The sequence below is a fragment of the Pan troglodytes genome, chromosome 1 (genome assembly GCF_028858775.2).
Source record: "Pan troglodytes isolate AG18354 chromosome 1, NHGRI_mPanTro3-v2.0_pri, whole genome shotgun sequence".
In the NCBI taxonomy this organism is placed as follows: domain Eukaryota; kingdom Metazoa; phylum Chordata; class Mammalia; order Primates; family Hominidae; genus Pan; species Pan troglodytes.
Window position 1 is genome coordinate 43,860,387 of NC_072398.2, and position 6,317 is coordinate 43,866,703.

Here is a 6,317-nt window from a genome sequence, read left to right on the forward strand (position 1 = left end):
TAGACAAGTTTCCTAAGTGATATGTACATTGAAGTTTGAGAACCACTGATGTAGGGGAAGACTTGTTTGATTACATTTGTTGATAGATTTATTAATTAGTTGAGCACTTACTATATGCATAACACACCTTCCCATTTAGTCCATAAAACAAACTTTGTGGCCAGGCACAGTGGCTCACGCCTGTAATCCCAGCACTTTGGGAGGCCGAGGCGGGTGGATCACGAGGTCAAGAGATCGAGACCATCCTGGCCAACACGGTGAAACCCCGTCTCTACTAAAAATACAAAAATTAGCCGGGCGTGGTGGTGTGCGCCTGTAATCCCAGCTACTCGGGAGGCTGAGGCAGGAGAATCGCTTGAACCCGGGAGGCAGAGCTTGCAGTGAGCCGAGATCGTGCCACCGCACTCCAGCCTGGGCAACAGAGCGAGACTCTGTCTCAAAAAAAAAAAAAAAAAAAAGTTTCTTGTTTTTTTTTTGAGACAGAGTCTCACTCTGTCTCCAGGCTGGAGTGCAGTGGCGCGATCTCGGCTCACTGCAATCTTTGCCTCCCGGGTTCAAGCGATTCTCCTGCCTCAGCCTCCCGAGTAGCTGGGACTACAGGCGCCTGCCACCACGCCCGGCTAAGTTTTTTTGTATTTTTAGTAGAGACGGGGTTTCACCGTGTTAGCCAGGATGGTCTCGATCTCCTGACCTCGTGATCCGCCCGCCTTGGCCTCCCAAAGTGCTGGGATTGCAGGCATGAGCCACTGCACCTGGCCAAAAATAAAAAACTTTGTAGGTTAAGTATCATTTTACAGATAATGAAACTGAGGCTCAAAGAAGATATAAAACTTGCCTTAGGTAACCTGGCTAGAAAGAGACAGCCAAACCACTTCTACTTCCTTTCAATGTCCATACTTTTTCTATAATGCCTACTGTACTGTTAACCTAGACTATGTATAGTCTAATTATAGACTAATAATAACAACTATCATTTGAGTTCCTAAGAATGTGCCATCTAATTTAGATCTAAAACTTTCAACAGCCTCAAGTGATATTCTTGCCATGTAAGATAACTAAGACAGAGCCATATTAATATATAATCTCAATATCACCTTCCATCAGTTGGAATAGAGCTTTCTTATTTTAGTATGACTTTTCCTTACTTTCGCTTCTTCCTGACAGTTCCTCAAACCTTTTCAGCTCTGTCAGGACTTCCTTTCCTTGGTGTCCTGGAAGGACCCACCGAGGCGGGAGAATCGCCTGAACCCGGGAGGTGGAGGTTGCAGTGAGCCAAGATCATGCCATTTGCACTCCAGCCTGGGCAACAGAGTGAAACTCCATCTCAATAATAATAATAATAATAAAAATAATAATAATAATAATGAAAAACCTGAAACTACCTAAATGTCCCAACCCTTTTACACTGAGATTGGAATGGTAAACAATGAGCCATTCTAACTGAAGTCTAGGCTTCAGTTCTAACGGGCACCACACTTTTTTCCAACATGGGAATGGAGAGTTGCTCTGAATTAAGAGGAAAATGTTAGTTGTTTGAAAAACCTTCTGCTGATCTTGTGACTTCAAAAAGACCACTTAAGGAAGTCTCTCGTGAGAAGGGGAATCACATCATCCATGTGAGATACTATTCTGGACTATGTATCCTTATGTCATAAGCCATTTTCAGGCAGCTCATATGGCTCTGGGACATACCCAAGCAGACATAGGGACAAAAGGCGTTTTCATTAATGAGACCACCCAGGCTTGTCTTATATCTCTCACAGGGTGTGGTGAAAGAAGATATTACTCTGTTTCAAAAGGCAATGACACAGTGCAGTTCTATCAGATGGCAGTTTAGTACCATAGAGCTACAGCCATATAGAGGTTTATACTCTTTTACTCAGTAATACCCTCCTGGGAATTGATCTCCAGGAAATAATTCAAAAGAAGAAAACAAGCTACATGAACAATGACAAAAAAAGTTTATTGCAGCATTGTTTATAATAATGAAAAACCTGGCGGAGCGCAGTGGCTCACGCCTGTAATCCTAACACTTTGGAAGGCCGAGGCAGGCAGATCACCTGAGGTCAGGAGTTCAAGATCAGCCTGGCCAACATGATGAAACCCTGTCTCTATAAAAAATACAAAAATTAGCTGGGCATGGTGGCGGGCACTGGTAGTCCCAGCTATTCAGGAGGGTGAGGCACGAGAACTGCTTGAACCCAGGAGGTGGAGGTTGCAGTGAGCTGAGATCACACCATTTGCACTCCAGCCTGGGCAACAGAGTGAGACTCCATCTCAAAAATAATAATAATAATGAAAAACCTGAAACTACCGAAATGTCTCAAGAATAGGGAATGGATGAGGAACAAGGCACAACAATATAATGGAACGGAACATTGTGCTGCTATTAAAAGGGATAATATGATGAATATACAGAAATATTAAAAGCCGCCTTTAAGTAATATAAAATGAAAGCATTAGAATGCAAAATTGTGTAGAGCTAGAAGAATTAGGGCTTTGGAGTCAAACAAATCTGTGTTATTAGCTATATGGACTTAGAAAAATCACAGCCTTAGTCTCAATTTCCTCATCTGTAAAATAAGGATAAAACTATCTGGGGTTGTTGTAAGAATTAAATATGTTGGGCCGGGCGCGGTGGCTCATGCTTGTAATCCCAGCACTTTAGGAGGCTGAGGCGAGCGGATCATGAGGTCAGGAGATCGAGACCATCCTGGTTAACATGGTGAAACCCCGTCTCTACTAAAAATACAAAAAAAAATTAGCCGGGCGTGGTGGTGGGCGCCTGTGGTTCCAGCTACTCAGGAGGCTGAGGCAGGAGAATGGCGTGAACCTGGGAGACGGAGCTTGTAGTGAGCCGAGACTGCGCCACTGCACTCCAGCCTGGATGACAGAGCGAGACTCCATCTCAAAAAAAAAAAAAGAAACATGATATAAACTATATTGATACATTTTGGGTAAGTCATGGATAAATATGGGAGGCAGTGCTAAGAAATAATCCTAAATTTTATGCTAGAATGTGAGACTGTTAAAATGTTATGTAAAATTGATTTATTTTTATAATGTTTTAAATACTATTTTTTACTCTTTATTCCTCCACATCCTTAAAATTTGTCATATTCCCTATGGAAGAAATTTGTGCATGTAAACTGGAAACTTGCCTAAATGGATCCCTAAGCCTTATTTTGAGAAAGTGCCTAGACTGGTGCTTCTGAAATCAGCTCTAGGAAAATGGTAGGACCCTGTCAACACAGAGATATGTGATGGTGGCTCAACCAGGTGCCGGGAACTTTCTTCCAAGCACTTGGAGGCTCACGTGAAGCTCGATAGGTGGAGGTCCCTCTTTCCTCTGAAATTTGGGAATAGAGAATGTTCTCTTGACCAGAATGCCTTCCACCTTTGCTTCAGAATCCTAACCGTCACTTCCATCAAACCACCTCCCTGGAGAGGTGGCTGGATTTATGAGAAAGGGCGCAGGCAGGGGAATGAAAGGAAATATTTTCTTTCAGATAATATATATTGAGTATACTCTTTGTTTCAGGCATTGGGCTTGGCATATGTGGATAGATACAGACTAAGCTGGATGGAATATGTTTCAGAAATTGGGCTTCAGAATCTTCTAGAAAACCTCTATCAAAATAATGTTGACAAGCCTGGGCAGCATAGTGAGACTCTATGAAAAAAAAATTAGCCGGGCATGGTGGTCCCAGCTACTCAAGAGGCTTAGGTGGTAGAACCGCTTGACCCTGTGTAGTTGAGGCTGCAGTGAGCTGAGATTGCGCCACTTCATCCCCAGCCTGGGCGACAGAGAGAGAGAGAGAGACCCCATCTCAAAAATAAATAAATAAATAAATAAATGACATTGACATAGAAAAGGGTACTGGTAGGTGTTTATCTATCTTTATCCACCTAGGATCAGCCCAGAGATAAGAATATAACCAATTATAAGGTGTTATTCCAGGTAGGTAGGGAAATAAACCAAATATGGGTTCCACTGAACTGTCAGAAAACATAGTGGAGAAAGGATCACAGCCATTTAGACTTAGAAAAGCAATAATGGGGATGGGCCCGGTGGCTCATGCCTGTAATCCCAGCACTTTGGGAGGCTGAGGCGGGTGGATCACCCGAGGTCAGGAGTTCGAGACCAGCCTGACCAACATGGAGAAACCCTGTCTCTACTAAAAATACAAAATTAGCTGAGCATGGTGGTGCATTCCTGTAATCCCAGCTACTCGGGAGGCTGAGGCAGGAGAATCCCTTCAACCCAGGAAGCGGAGGTTGTAGTGAGCCAAGATTGCGCCATTGCACTCCAGCCTGGGTGACAAGAGCGAAATTCCGTCTCAAAAAAGAAAAGAAAAAGAAAAGCAATGCCGATCTACTGTCTTACTGATGAAAAATGAATTGTGACAAAACTATGTTCAGGGCTTCTGGAAAGCTTTGGATCAGTTACTCTAAAACATTTCTGGAAAACCTTGTTCTTCTACTTGGCAGTGAAACAAAGATGATCTCTGTTTAGAGTTATACCAAATTCTCTTTGATTGTTTCCCTCCAATGCTCTACATCCTAACAGCCAGGCATGGCACTGATGAAATATTCAGCATTGGAATGATATTTGATGTATAATTAAATAGCATTTAGCAGTTCAATTTTATAGAGTTTTAATCTTCAAGTTAATAAAACTTCATGTAGAGAATCTCATAAAATATTCTTGGAAATGCTATCCCCCTTGTAAAAATACATAATCCTGAATGTGAATAGTTACTACAGACAGAAAACATTTCCTAAGCATGTCTGTGTGCAAAGTAAGGTGCTAACTGCTTTCAACATTATGTCATTTAATCTTCACAACCCTGTGAGTTGGGTATTAGTTCTCCTCTACAGATGAAGTGAATGAGGCTCTAAGTAATTTGCTTACGATCATGAAATAAGTAAGCAGCATGGCCAGGACTGGAAACTCGGGTTAGATTCTCTCTGATTCCCTTGCTTTTCCCTACATTTTTACAGGATTTCTTTTTTTTTTTTTTTTTTTTTTTTTTGAGACATGGTCTCACTCTCTTGCCCAGGCTGCAGTGCAGCAGCATGATCATGGCTCACTGCAGCCTCAACCTCCCCAGGCTCAGGTGATCCTCCCACCTCAGCCTTCCAAGTGGCTGGGACTACAGGCGTGTGCCACCACACCTGGCTAATTTTTAAGTTTTTTGTAGAGATGGAGTTTCACCATGTTGCCCAGGTTGGTCTCCAACTCCTGGGGTCAAGCAATCCTCCTGCCTTGGGCTCCCAAAGTGCTGGGATTTACAGGCCTGAGTTACTACACCTGGCCGATTTCCATTTCAAAGCACTTTCACTTACCTCCAGCCTGGGAGGTAGAGGTTGCTGTGAGCCGAGATTGTGCCATTCCACTCCAGCCTAGGTGACAGAGGGCAAGACTCTGCTTCACAAATAAATAAATAAAATAAATAAATAGAATAAAATAAGATAGGCTGGGCACAGTGGCTCATGCTTGTAATCCCTGCACTTTGGGAGGCCGAGGTGGGTGGATCACCTGAGGTCAGGAGTTTGAGACCAGCCTGGCCAACATGATGAAACCCCATCTCTACTAAAAATACAAAAAATTAGCTGGGCGTGGTGGCGTGTGTCTGTAATCCCAGCTACTCAGGAGGCTGAGGCAGGAGAATTGCTTGAACCCAGGAGGCGGAGGTTGCAGTGAGCTGAGATCGTGCCACTGCACTCCAGCCTGGGCAACAAGAGCAAAACTCCATCTCAAAAAAAAAAATTAATAATAATAATAAAATAAATGCAGAATCCCAAGCACCACCCTAGATTTACTAAATCAGAAGTGCATTTTAACAAGATCTCCACATGATTCATGAGCACACTGAAGTTTCAGAAGCACTGTTCTGCAACACTGCCAGCATTATACACTATAGGCAGGGAAGAGGGCAAGATTGTCTAGAACCAGGGATTCTCAAACATGTTCCCTTGGGAATCAGTATTGAGATTCAAGAAAGTATGTTTGGTTGTTAAATTCGACAATGGTGACTTTTCCCAATTCATAGAAAAAAATTGGGTTAATGGGTTGTATTTTTCATCTTTTCTTCCATAATTTGTCCTTTCCTTTTTTGGACCTAAATATTACCTACCTGCTGGTAACTTTAGAAGATGATAATGAGCAAACAAGTAGTAAAGAAATACTTATATTTCTCAATATAATTTTTCAATGTAATATAATAAAACTCAATAATATGTAATTCTTTGTTTTATTTTTTCCTTCAATTTGTAGATTTTTAAAATTCTTGGATTTGTGATTCTGATTTTAT